This window comes from Camelina sativa, chromosome 11 (genome assembly GCF_030686135.1).
Source record: "Camelina sativa cultivar CO46 ecotype springtype chromosome 11, ASM3068613v1".
Lineage (NCBI taxonomy): Eukaryota > Viridiplantae > Streptophyta > Magnoliopsida > Brassicales > Brassicaceae > Camelina > Camelina sativa.
In genome coordinates, this window is record NC_141890.1 from 32,974,509 (window position 1) to 32,988,666 (window position 14,158).

Consider the following 14,158-nt stretch of genomic DNA (forward strand, 5'->3'; position numbering starts at 1 on the left):
CTTCTGGCGCCCATGCCGATGACTGGTCGGAACTGAGAGCTCCGAAGGTAAAACTCAAAACTCTCCCTTTCGGACTCAGGTACGTTTTTCTGGGAACCAATTCTACTTATCCTGTCATAGTAAATTCTAGGTTGAGTGATGATGAATTGGGGATGCTAGTAACTGAGCTAAAAAAGTATAGAAAAGCTATTGGTTATTCTTTAGATGATATCAAGGGAATTTCACCTAGTCTTTGCACCCATATGATCAATCTTGAAAATGAATCATATGCTAGTATTGAACCCCAAAGAAGATTGAACCCTAATCTGAAAGAGGTAGTTAAAAAAGAAATCCTAAAACCACTTGATGCTGGAGTTATCTATCCTATCTCTGATAGTACGTGGGTATCTCCAGTGCACTGTGTACCTAAAAAAGGAGGAATTACTGTCATCAAAAATGAAAAAAAATGAGCTAATCCCAACTAGGACCATCACAGGACATAGGATGTGCATTGATTATTGGAAGTTGAATGCTGTATCTAGGAAAGATCATTTTCCTCTTCCTTTCATTGATCAAATGTTGGAAAGACTAGCTAGTCATCCTTATTACTGTTTCCTTGATGGGTATAGTGGATTCTTCCAAATCCCTATCCACCCAAATGATCAGGAAAAGACAACATTTACTTGTCCTTATGGCACTTTTGCCTACAGACGCATGCCATTTGGTTTGTGTAATACTCCTGCCACCTTTCAAAGGTGCATGACATCGATTTTCTCGGATTTGATTGAGGAGTCAGTGGAAGTGTTTATGGACAACTTCTCTATATACGGTTCCACTTTCTCCTCCTGTTTGTTAAATTTGTGCAGGGTATTGACGCGATGTGAGGAGACGAACCTGGTGCTGAAGTGGGAGAAGTGTCATTTCATGGTTGAAGAAGGGATCGTTCTAGGACACAAGATTTCTGAAAGAGGAATTGAGATTGACAAGGCAAAGATTGAGGTCATGGTTCAGCTTCAACCGCCTAAGTCAGTGAATGACATCAGAAGTTTCCTGGGACATGCTGGGTTTTACAGGAGATTCATCAAGGACTTCTCAAAAATTGCAAGACCTTTGACAAGGTTTCTGTGCAAAGAGGTTGAGTTTGAATTTGATGCAGCATGTTTGGAAGCTTTCAGCAAGATCAAGGAGGCCTTGGTTTCGGCACCCATAGTTCAAGCTCCGAATTGGGATCATCCTTTTGAGATTATGTGTGACGCGTCAGACTTCGCAGTTGGAGCAGTTCTGGGACAGCGTATTGACAAGAAGCTTCATGTCATCTACTATGCGAGTCGCACCTTAGACGAGACTCAGGGAAGGTATGCTACCACAGAGAAAGAACTCCTAGCAGTTGTGTTTGCATTCGAAAAATTCAGGAGTTATCTTGTGGGTTCGAAAGTCATAGTGTATACCGACCATGCTGCTCTGAGACACATTTATTCGAAGAAAGATACCAAGCCGAGACTGTTGAGATGGATTCTGCTACTTCAGGAGTTCGACATGGAGATTGTTGACAAGAAATGCATAGAAAATGGAGTTGCAGACCACTTGTCAAGAATGAGGATTGACGATGCTGTTCCAATAGATGATTCAATGCCTGAGGAACAACTTCTGGTCGCCCAGGTTTGTGAGCAGATGCATGACACCGGGGTTGAGAACCTAAAAATCAATTGTATGGCGATCATTTCAGACACTGCACCATGGTATGCTGATTTCGTGAATTACAAGGTCTGTGGAGAAGTCCCTGATGACATGGATCCCTACAGGAAGAAGAAGTTTTTCAGGGAGGTCAACCACTACTTCTGGGATGAGCCCTATCTGTACAAGAGAGGTTCTGACGGTCTGTTCAGAAGATGCATAGCAGAAGGGGAAGTGCAGGGAGTGCTTGAGCACTGTAACGGTTCCACCTATGGAGGTCACTTCGCCACATTCAAGACAGCTCAGAAAGTTCTTCAAGCAGGTCTCTGGTGGCCAACCTTGTTCAAAGACGCTCACAACTTCATCACCAAGTGTGACGCTTGTCAGAGGATGGGCAACATCACAAGGAGAAACGAGATGCCCCAAAATCCGATCCTGGAAGTGGAGATATTTGACGTTTGGAGGATAGACTTCATGGGACCATTCAACCCCCCATGTAATGGGAATGTCTATATTTTGGTGGCAGTTGATTACGTTTCTAAGTGGGTCGAAGCCATAGCCAGCCCTACCAATGATCACAAGGTTGTTCTGAAGCTGTTCAAAAGTATAATCTTTCCAACGTATGGGATACCCAGAGCGGTGATCAGTGATGGTGGAACTCACTTCGTCAACAAATTTTTTGAGAGCATGCTGAGAAAGTATGGGGTCAAGCACAAGATGTCTACTGCGTATCACCCTCAGACCAGCGGACAGGTTGAAGTTTCGAACAAGCAGATCAAGGGTATCTTGTCAAGGATTGTTAAAGTTTCGAAGAAAGATTGGTCTGTCAAGTTGGACGAAACTCTCTGGGCATACAGAACAGCGTTCAAGAGGCCAATAGGACGAACACCTTTTCAGTTGATCTATGGTAAAGCATGTCATCTCCCTGTAGAGGTTGAGTATAAGACACTTTGGGCTATCAAGTTGCTGAACTTGGATATTGACACAGCTCAGGCTAAGAGGACTCTTGATCTACATGAGTTGGAAGAAATCAGACTTGACGCCTATGAGAGCTCAAAGATCTACAAAGAAAGGACCAAGAATTTTCATGACAAGAAAATTGTTGTCAAGGAGCTCAAGACTGGGGATCAGGTTTTGCTTTTCAACTCCAAACTTAAGTTATTTCCTGGAAAGCTTAAGTCTAGGTGGTCTGGACCTTTTGACGTCAAGGAAGTTCTGCCATTCGGAGCCATCACTCTCCTGAACAAAGATGGTAGTGAATTCACTGTAAATGGTCAGAGAGTCAAGAAATATTTAGCTGACCAAATCCGACCAGAGGGGTTTTCTGTGCTCCTCTATGAACCCCCAAAAGCCTAAAAAGCTGAAAAGTCAAGCTAGTGACTTTAAACAAGCTCACTTGGGAGGAAGTCCCAAAGGTATCACTGTAAATATTTTTTTTTTAGGATTCTTGTGTTTTTAATTTTTGTTTTTGGTTTTCTTGTGTTCAGGAATCTACGGAAGGGAGTCTAAGCAACAATAAAAAAATGCGGTTAAAAGAGTGAATTTAGAGTGAAGTCGAGTAAAATGAGTTCTACAGAAGAGATTTGGGATAAAAAAACATATATAAGGGAGAAGCAGATTCAAGGAGAGACTGTTGGTTTAATGCGGGAACAGAAGATAATATGGAGAAGGAATCTTAAGTATTGGTTTTATCAATCTTCTCCTCTCACCCACGTGCCCATCATTTGACCTCATCTCACCCTTTGTTCCCCCCCCCCCCACTAGACAAACAACCTTTATGTCTCATCCTCTCACATCATCCCACCACCACTCTCTCTTTCTCCCCCATTTGCACGACCTCTTCACCACAACTCTATTTATTTAAGCTCTCTTTCACTCTCAATCCTCACCAACCAAAACATATCTTCACACTCTCTCTCGCTTCACTCCTTCTCGCTTCACTCTTTCACCATTATTCAAGCAGCCTCATCATCAACTCTCGTCACTGCAACCTCCGCTGCCGTCGTGCTTCACACTCGATCCTCAGCTACGGACCGCTCCACTCGAGCTCATCTCAAATTCGTCGACCAAGCCGCTCTCCACTTCACTTCGCCCGTCCAGCTCCCGTTCGAGCCGTCATCCCCGTCTGTCACCATCTTGCTCTCGATCGAGCTACTGTCACCATCTTGCTCTTGATCGAGCTTCTGTTACCATCTCGCTCCCGTTCGAGCTGTCATCCCCAACTGTAACCATCTCGCTCCCGTTCGAGCCGTCATTCCCGTCGCCACTCTCAATTGTTGATCGAGCCGTCTTCAACGCGCGTCACCCAACGCCGCTCGAGCCACACGCGCGAGACACGCTCAACTTTCGTTCAAGCCGTCATCCGCAACCCCGTCCCGATCAAGACATTGACACCGTCGCCGTCTAAATCTCCGTTCGAGCCAACACACGATAGTCACTCGATCGAGCCATTCTCAAAATCACGCTCGAACAACTCACATGCGACACCACTCGATCGGTTATCTCTCTCTTAGCACTCTTCATTTTCAACTTGATAATTGGTTTTGTTATTGGCTCACTAACCTATTAACGCTTAATTTTGAGTTTACATGTTTCAGAGAAACAGAAAAAGTACAGAGCTTATACACGAGATGAGAGAGGCATACGGTTGTGTTGCTGGAGAACGTTCATCCCCCGAATCCATGGCAAAGCGTTTCATGAAAATGAAGAACATGGTTGACGAGGTTGTTGGGAGTTCAGAACAAGCAGCGAGTTCGAGCAGACCAGACAAACCGCTCTATAAGAGCAAGAGTCACGGGAAGCGACCAACACGAACTTCACACTCAAAGGAGGACGGGAGTGATTACGAACAGGAAGAACCTGCGTTGCGCTCAGAACAAGCTCCCAGAAAATTGGTCAGGCGGAAGAACACTGAGACAAAACTAACAACCAAGGAATACTACGAGCTGTTCCAGCAGTTGGAATTCGATGGCACAAGGTATCCCCATGTTGAGACGATGCAGCAACTAGGGATTACAGAGGATGTTCAGTATCTGTTTAGGCGGTGCCATTTGGAGAGAATCATGAACACACCCAAGAATGGATATAGGGAGGAGACAATTCAGTTCCTCTGTACTCTAGAGACGCACATGTACGCGGATGAGCCGGGAATGATGTCTGATGAAGTTCTGGGTTACATTACATTTCACGTTCACGGCCAATTCTACACTCTCACCCTCAGAGCCGTCGAAGAGATTTTTAGATTTCCCAGCGGAACGGGGACTACGCCGCAATTTGAGCGGAATGAGATAGCCGCACTCTGGGCAACAATTGGGAGCACGCCCACATTCACTTCATCGAAGACCAAGGCGCTGAACCTGCGAAGCCCAGTGTTGCGTTACTTCCAGAAGGCGGTTTCAAATGCATTCTACGCGAAGGAGATCAAGGGATACATGACGAACGGAGAGCTTGAGATGATTGATCTAGCGCTTAAGGGACTCTCATTCACTGCCATGGACTGCACCGCGATGCAAGGTGACATATCCAACACGTCCATCTCGCTCTACCTTATCAACTACCTGATGTCATACAAGAATTGGGTCTCGAGGCTCAGCGGCAACCGCAAACCCGGACTGATGTGCATGGGAGGCGTAGTGACTTGGTTTCTTGAAGCTGTTGGCGTTCCCCTACATTCTGAGTCGCACCCACCATGTTGGATAGACATCAGCAACCTGCGACAGCTACGCACTTTGGATTGGGGTTTGAGGCATGGAAGGTTGCTCTACAAGTTTGTGCATCCTACGGTCGGACCCTCGAGATTACTCCTCCCTTGCGTCGAGTTGACTACAATTTTAGGGGGAGAGCACATCGAGTTTATCCCTCCCACGGATATCTTATACAATTCTGAAGCTAAAGAGGATCATGTAGACGTTGCAGAAACACGCGCCGAGCCAATGGAAGAAGACACAGAGGAATACCACCCAGAGCAGTTCCACTTCGAGGAATACTCGGATCCGCGAATGGTCAAGGGGGTCAGAGCAGCTCATCACAGACTCAACCAGCTACAAGAATGGGGGAAGGCCAGAGACAAAACGTTGAGCAGATTCACCAAGACTTTCATGAACTTCATGCGTAAGTTTAGCTGTTCGACTTCCACAAACGCGGTCCCTAGGTCTATCCCCGAGGATAACAGACCAATGCCAGGACGCCCTTCCGCGAACATAGAGTGAACACCTACTCCGATTCGCTCTCCCGCACATCAATCTTCATATCTGCCTCGGTAGCGTCCGCTCGCTCCTTCATGCCACTCGTCACACGAGTCTACGGAGAGAGAGAGACGCGGTTCGCGAGGTTCTAGAGCCTCCTCTAGTCACAGATCAGCGCGTCGCTCTGCAGCTCGAGATGAGCATGAGGTTGAGCAGCAAGTTGAACATTAGGGTGATTATCAGCCTACCGAGGTTGTTGTGTTGGTCTCGGACTATGGTGAGTCCAGAGTCGAGGACATGCAGTGTGACGATCAGCCGAACATGTATCAGAACACGTAAGCGGTCGAGCAGCAAGTCGACCAACCAGCTGATGTTACAACCGCGGATCCCGAACAAGGCGAAGGACAGAGCCAGTTTCACGCCCCTCCTTGGGCGAGCACGGACTCCTTCTTCTACTACTGAGGTACTCTGACCTTCCCTTTGTACATACCATTTCATTCCTGCATTGTTTCTGTTGTGATTCTTAAATCTTCCTGCAAATTTTTCTTACACAAGAGACTGTGTAATTTAGGTTTGGGGGAGGGTTTGAGATCATGTATCTAATGTTGTGTTCTGTGATTCTTATTTCAAATTTTTGTATCATATCATGCTTGCGGTTGCATCCATCTATTTGCATAAAAAAAAAAAAAAAAAAAAATCGAAAATTTCCACAAAAACAGAGTGTTCATGTAGTCTGCACTTGCATAGTAGGATTGCGTTTAGGTTTATTCATATAGGGTTGTTGCATTTAGCATAGGGGTTGATGATGATTGTAACCTTGTTAGCATGCTGGATTCAATAGGATAGGATCAATGCCCTTGTTCTTAGTTTTTTTATGCTTGTTGATTGAACATGAAAATTTAAGATTGAAGCATGTTTTGAATTGATATCATTTCCTATCTACCTGAACCTAATCCTGACTTGCAATTATCCTGTTATGCATTGAAGTTGAACTCATTGATACCATATTCATACTTGGATTGTCTTTCACATTTTTACCACCCTTGTCAATCCAAGTAGCTGATTCCCATCTTTGGAACAGTTCCCCACACCCTTAACCAACCGTTCTTTCAAGCCAATTGTATTTTTGAGTGTCAGGCCTTTTTCCGAGTTGAGCTTGTTAGAAAGTGTTAGGTTCTAACCGACAAGAGTAGGATCCTGTGTAGTTCTAGTTCGCGTTATCCGGACTAGTAGGACTAAGTGAAAACTCGATTTTGGGTATTGGGTATGGATTTGTGCAGAAGAGTGAAATGTAAAAAGAAAGTAAAGGGGAGAAAGTCTCTAGGAGGGGGATGTGTTTTCAAGGTTTACAAGTCTAGTAAAGGATTTGGGTTGAGCAAAATAATGAGTTATTGGTTCTGGGCATAAAACGAAAAGATTAGACAAAGAAAAGAAAGTAAAATATTTAAGATGTTTAGATTCCTTAGAAGAAAAGAAAAAGAACCTTACTGATAATAAAGATTTCTCAATCCGCTAGAATGATAAGAAGTGAACTCCTCCTAAGACCAAGTGTAAAGAACGAAAGAATGGGTTTGAGACAATGTTTGTGATGAAGGGTAGAACCAACTTCGGTTTGGAACGTTCTTTGGGTAGACAGGGCGCTGCTCTTGTATGTATCAGTTGGTTTCAACCTTTAGCCTTCTCTTAAGCTCAACTCCTTTTCGTGAGAGAACCTTGTTCTGAATTGATGAAACCGCTTGAGAAGGAGACCATCTAAGTCTCTAACCTTTTACCCTAGCCAAATAAGTTCAACGACATTGCTTACCTCGTTTCACGGTTCTCTGTTAATGAATGTTAAAGGGAATGATTGATAGGATTGCGTGTGTAGAAAAAAATATAGAGTTCCTTCACCATGCACCATAGAACTAAAAACAAGGACCTTGATTCTAACTATTTTATTTAGCATGTTTTAGGTTCTAAGACCCCATCTTCACACCTCTTCTCCATACTCTATTCTTGATTGTTTGCTTGAGGGCAAACAAAGAATAAGTTTGGAGGAGTTGATATGTCTATATTTTGTCTCTCCTTAGCCTATTTTTATCATGCATTTAGCTAGGATAACTCATTGGTTTGCATCGTTTTCTAGTCCTTCCTATACACTTTGCACGTCTAGGTAGTTCTTGCATCATCCTTGCATACATTGTGCATTTTGGAGTATTTCAGGTATTTAGGAGTCGTCTGAGCCATTGTCGTCCGAGCCATTGTCGTCCGAGCCATCCGTTCGAGCCGTCCCATTCGAGTGGGATTTAGCTTTCGATGTCTTCATCGAAGTTGTAGGGAATTGAGTTATCTTTCCAACGCCGTTTATTTCAAGTCAATCGGAGGTGTGGTTCAAGAGTTATCATCGTTTTAGTGGATGCGTATACATCACGCTCGAGCCATGCTCCTCAGCCACGCTCCCCAGCATCCGTCCGAGCCATGCTCCCCAGCGTCCGTCTGAGCCATGCTCCTCAACCTTCCGTCCGAGCCATGATGACATTGCATTCCATTCGATGCACACAGACTCGATCGCACATGTCGGGAAGAAAGACGTTTGGTTTCACGCGCTTCAGGAGATTACCGAACCGACGCTTTACCTTGTCGTTTTAAGTTTTAGGATTTTCCATGTTGGACTACTATATATAAATTTTGTTAAGTCTTGTTTTGGACATCTTATCTTTGATCTCGTTTTCGTTCCCAGAAGGTTTCTGAATCTAGCCACCAATACGTCCTGAGACTTGTATTCTGATATCTTTGAGATTTATTCAGATTTTGCATTTGATTCCTTCTAAAAAGTTGTTCATCTTATTTTTATCTACCTTATAATGCTTGTTTCAATGTTTTCTGGGTTTGCATCCTTGACTATGATTTTCGGATCTGAGTAGTGCGGTAGTTCTTGAGGATGGGATAGATTAGGTGGAGGATCTTAGGATGTAGGGTGTTTAAGCTTGATTTGTATGATTCCCTTCTGGACTAGAGTTAGAACTACTAGTTTCTCTCTGATCAATTGGAACTAGGTTCGAGACATTTCCACACCCAAAAAGTGTTTGATGAAATGTCTGACCAACTAGTGCCAGAGACTTACGTTCCTAGCCTAAGAGATTAGTTGTCTAGGATGTTTGTTGACGTGAATGAACTTGTTTTTCATGCCATGCTTGATCATGTTTCTCTAGCGAGAGCTAGGTTTGGAAGTGATTTAGTTTGAGTAGCTTCTGTCAAGAGATTGGATTAGCTAAGAAGTGATGTTCATTGTTTAGGGATGGTTTGCTTGTGGCATGTTAAATACTCTATAGACTAGGATACTCCACCGACATCAATTACTCCCACCCTTAGGACCTCTTTCTTCATGATTTTTATTACATTCCTGAGACTGTTTCGTTTCTTGCTTTTTAGTTCATGCTTAGACTTGTTTATGTTTTTATTCATTTTCGCTTCTTGTCATGCATTCTCGTTCCTAGTTTTGTGACTCATTTCCGTTTTGAATTGTCATCATTCTAGGACTGTTAGACAAACACTCTCTTTGAATTGGCTTAACTTGTGATTTCTTGATTGCATCTTGATTGTTAGCAACATCCCATTTGGATTGACACCTTAAGTACTACAACTACATAAGGTTAATTGAACCTACTATGACACACAAAAATCCTAGTATCAAACATTTTGCCCTCTCAAGCTCGGGAAGACTTCATATCGCCAGTTGCAACACAAGAAGGATGAAGAAGACATGGAGGAAAAATAAAAGAAAATATATATCCAGAGAAAAGCAACGAACGAATCTAAGTTTTGGTACCGAATTTGAGAAGAAACTAAACACTCCTCGTCTTCCTCGTCATAGTTGTGATAAAAAGGCTATTCACACAAAATTTAACAAGATAAAGAGTTTACTATAGCAACAAGAACTGGAAGCTTGACAAAATATATATATCTAGATTGTGAAGAAGTAGAAGGAGATCATTTTCTCATAGGATTAAGTTTTATTATCGTTAACAATACTTTTTGGATTTCTGCATAATATTTTAAACTAGGGTAGGTAGGTAGCCATAGTTGTTGATAAGATCATATGTGAGTGTTTTTGGATTTTTGTGTCTGAAAAGAGAGAAGAAATTTCGTGGAAAATAGGGATTGGTATTAATATAATTATCTTTGTGGTCCATTTTTACTTTAGTTATATGATGAAACATCGTTGAGAAATTTTCAAATACAAACAGGAATAATATAATCTTTGCTTTCGGAAAAGTCCTCAAAATGTCCTACTGATAGCTTTACTGTTTACAATAAGAAAAGAAAAAAAAAAAAGCCTTTAGCTACTTATTCCATCATTCATGCTTCGCCTTCATCTTCAGTAGCTTGTGAAGACTGTTTCGACGGAAGCGTGTGTAAGAAGGTACCCTTATTTCCTTACTCTGTTTCTTGTTTCTTGTGTATCACACTACAAGTACTGATTCAAATATTCTGAACATGACTCTTAAAAGAAACAGATTTTACAAATCCAACAAGCAAACAAGTTTTACAAGTCCAGCAATCAAATACAAATAGTTGACAACCATGTTGAATTTTCGTGAAGTACTCTGACGAATCAGTGGAATCACAGTGGTTTCGGCGTATGAACTGACAATATATATCTATGGATACTAATTAAATATTATATCTATGGAGATAGAGATTCAACTTAAACCACTGAACAAGCCTTTGATTTTAAGAACTGTTGAGAGAGTAGGTTGAGAATTTTTACACACAGCGTCACAATTTCAAAAAGAAATAATTTGATGGTATACCTTAAATTTTATTTTGGAAAATTCAAATCTCAAAAAGAAATGTGTAAATTGTTGCATCCATTCAATGTTAGTTATGTGTGTATAGAGAAGCCAATTCCTTTTATTAAGCACAAAGGAAATCCAATTACGAATGCAACTCCATTCTTGGTTATGCGTTTTCTGAATCAAATTATGACGTTTTGTGCAAACAGTGAGTATGCATTCTGTGCAATCAGTTTATTTTAGAATTAGGGTCTTGAATAAAACGTGTATAAGAAGCTATCCTTGTTTATTAGTACTTTGTTATTTATGACTTGTGTATTACGCTACAAGTATTGTTTAGCATATCACCAAACTGACTTACTCGAATTCAAGGTAAACTAAATATATAAGAAACTTATTACGTATAACTCTTAAAAAAACATTAATCCTTGAAAATAGTTTATTTTAGAATCTAGAATTTTAATGATAGAAACAATCAAGTGAACTATCAGTTTATTTTAGAATTTTGGTGATCTTATTATAGGAAATAGTTTCGTTTAATCTTGAAAAGGAAGTAATAAAAGGGATATCGAACGATCCTTGCAGTTTGGCACAAGAGAAATGCAGCAGATTTGTGTGTTACCCTTTCACATGCCGAGTTTGGAGGCAGGGGAAAACCAGAAGTTTATCAAGTGGTCCTTCATATAATCTGCAAAAGAAATAAATCCAGTGATCTTTTATATAAAATAGTATTTGATTGATCCTGCAAAAGAATTACGAGATATGTATAGTATCTGTTATAATTGCTTAATACTTACCCGCATTCGCTTCCTGCTTCTCTCTGTCTCTACATTGCTGTCAACAGACTTCACAAGTCTTTGTATAGGCATATTATCTTCATTGGCTTCACAGACATGTGGAAGAGTGATTGGGTTTCCAAGTCGGTTCTCTAACAGTCGTATACCCCGTCCTTTTAGTATAAAGCTACAGTCACTGAGTATTAGATCCAACATATTATTCTTTTCCATACAAATATGCATATCGACGTGATCGAAGTTCCATTGAGATAGAGGAGCATTATCTTCGTTTAGAGGGATATGACAGTCCAAGATAGTTAACATATATTCACCCTCCCTAATATAGCCATGATAATCGACGTTGAAACAAGAGCCATAATCAAAGCTGTTTCCAAATCTGCCTTTGAACTCACAGTTTACCTGGAATCTTACTGCATAATCGACATTTCAAGAGCAAGCTTTCTAGATGGGAGTTGGACCTCGTAAACAAGTTTAATCCCATGTGCTCTTAAAAAATGCTTATCTGTAGTAACCACAATAATTCTGCTCCCACACCCAAACCAGTGAGTTTGACCCACCAAGGCATCTAACACCAATTGATCATCCAAATCATCAATAACGATAAGAATTTTTTGTTGTTTTAGCCTCTCTCCCACTGCACCTAAATGATCTACTTTTATACCCTTTTTGTCTAGAACTTGAGATAGAAATTTTCCTTGCATATGCAACTTCATGTTGTAGTCGTCTGAATTGGCTCTAGGATAGATTTTCGTACTCTTACGTATGAAAGCTTTATCTATGAAAACACTACCTTGGAAGTGTCAAGAAAGTCGGCTAAACAAAGCCCTTGCAATGGTAGTTTTACCAATCCCTGAAGAACCCCATATACCAACCATTTTCACCTCCTCAGATTCCAATTGCAACAACATACTCATTTCAGCGATATGGTCCTCAATGCCAACAAAAACCTCAGAATCTTTCGATGTAGTTAAAAGCAGTTTACCCAAAACATCATTGGCTATTTCTTCAACCATTTTTGCTTCGTTACCCCTAGCAAAAAGAAAGATAATTTCACAAACATGAAAACATTTATTCAATATAAAAGTAAGCAATAATGGTTAAATATATAATAAAAAAACAATACCAAGTCACAGAATGATATCCGAGGATATTAGCAACATCGGTTAAAGCATTCTGCCATTGATTTATCACGTCGTCTGTTTTGTTCTTGCAAGTCTCTTGAAAGATCTTTCCAAAGTCTCCGGTTTGTTTCCTCACATGTGAAGGATCCAAACGGTAGAAAATGGAATCACAAGTTGGCCAGACTCTTTCTTGCATTTCAAGATCTTCAACAACTCATTGAGACACCAACTCGAAGAAGCGTAGTTTTTGGAGAACACGACCACGGCGATTCTGGACTCCCGAATCCCATGTTTAAGTTCGGGATCGAGCAGTCGGCTTCTTCCAATCTCACTATCTTTAAAAGCAATGATCAATTTGCGATCTAGCTCCTTGAGAAAGTGGCTGAGGAAACTTGCGCGGACGTCTTCCCCACTGAAACTTGGGAAAACATCGTATAGCCAATTGCAAGAAGAAGATGAATGAGCCATAGATAGAGAGAGCGGGGATGAAACTATGGCGATTGAGGTTGTGAGACCAAAAAAGAGAAAGTACAGTATAAGTGAGGGCTCAATGTCGTTCGTTTCTATGAATGAAATCTGTGCAGATAAGTGTCAGCACCATATTGTTGACATAATTGTCCATCTTAAGTCAGGGCTTAAGCTCTTCTGATTTATTTATTTGACCGGGAACAGTTACCAAGAGCCAAGTCTTTAATCGTCAATTAATTTATACTTTTGAGTATATTTATATTTTCGGCTTTTGTAACTTTTGAATAAAATGTTTGTGTATCCCCCCCCCCCCCCCCCCCCCTTACGGCCTCAAGCTTAATTAGCAATTATTTCCTCAGTATACCTTACTTACAAATTCCTATTGTGCTCATTCTGACATGTAACATGAGTTTACTATGAGCACTAGGACATAGATCGTAATTAGAATTTAGAAATACATACATTTGAAAACAGTTTTCGCACGGACTTGCGTGTGTGTTGAAAAGAGTCAAAGATAAAGTTGATTTTGTAGTTTACCCCTAACATTACGTTTTGATTAATGAATAAAAATATAAACTAGAGAAAAGAGTTGGTAGCCATAGTACTTTCAACTATATGCTGCACTTGATGTAACAAAGTATTTTTTAAAATAAATTTTACATTTTATTAAAATATATATATATAAACTAGAGAAAAGAGTTAGTAGCGATAGTGGTTCATATACGGTAGCAAAAAGAGAGAGGAATTTTCGTGGAAAAGGTGCTTAGGAATTAAGATTATTATATTTAATTATGGTCCATTCTCCACTCACATTACCAAATTTTCAAAAAAAGACAACTCAAATCCTACTCCCTCTGTATTGAGTCAATACTATTGACCAATCAATATATTTTAGCATTAGGTTTTGGAAGGAAGCGTGTGCAAGAAGATACCACTTTTACATTACTCTGTTTCTTGAGTATATGTGTGTGTTTACACATTCATTAGCGTTTTATCTACAAACGCATTACTATTTCTTACATATGCAATAGATGTTCGTTCGGGTAATAGCTCTGAGACTCCAGACCACAATTTTTTACTTCGAGAACATTAAAAATTGTCTGCATTTGAAGGTGATGTTTCCATAATACCAATACATGTTTAACATTAAGTTTTGAGAT

At 40.8% G+C, this 14,158-nt stretch overlaps 1 pseudogene across 1 annotated transcript; it reads right to left on the minus strand.

The window, feature by feature from the left end:
* Window positions 1-11,018: 11,018 nt before the first annotated feature.
* LOC104724733 (disease resistance protein RPS6-like) lies at window positions 11,019-13,141 on the minus strand (annotated as a pseudogene). The gene is made up of 3 exons (XR_015570482.1): window positions 12,533-13,141; window positions 11,410-12,438; window positions 11,019-11,300 (listed from the first exon to the last, which is right to left on the minus strand). The product of XR_015570482.1 is annotated as a disease resistance protein RPS6-like (transcript).
* Between the last annotated feature and the right edge of the window lie 1,017 nt (window positions 13,142-14,158).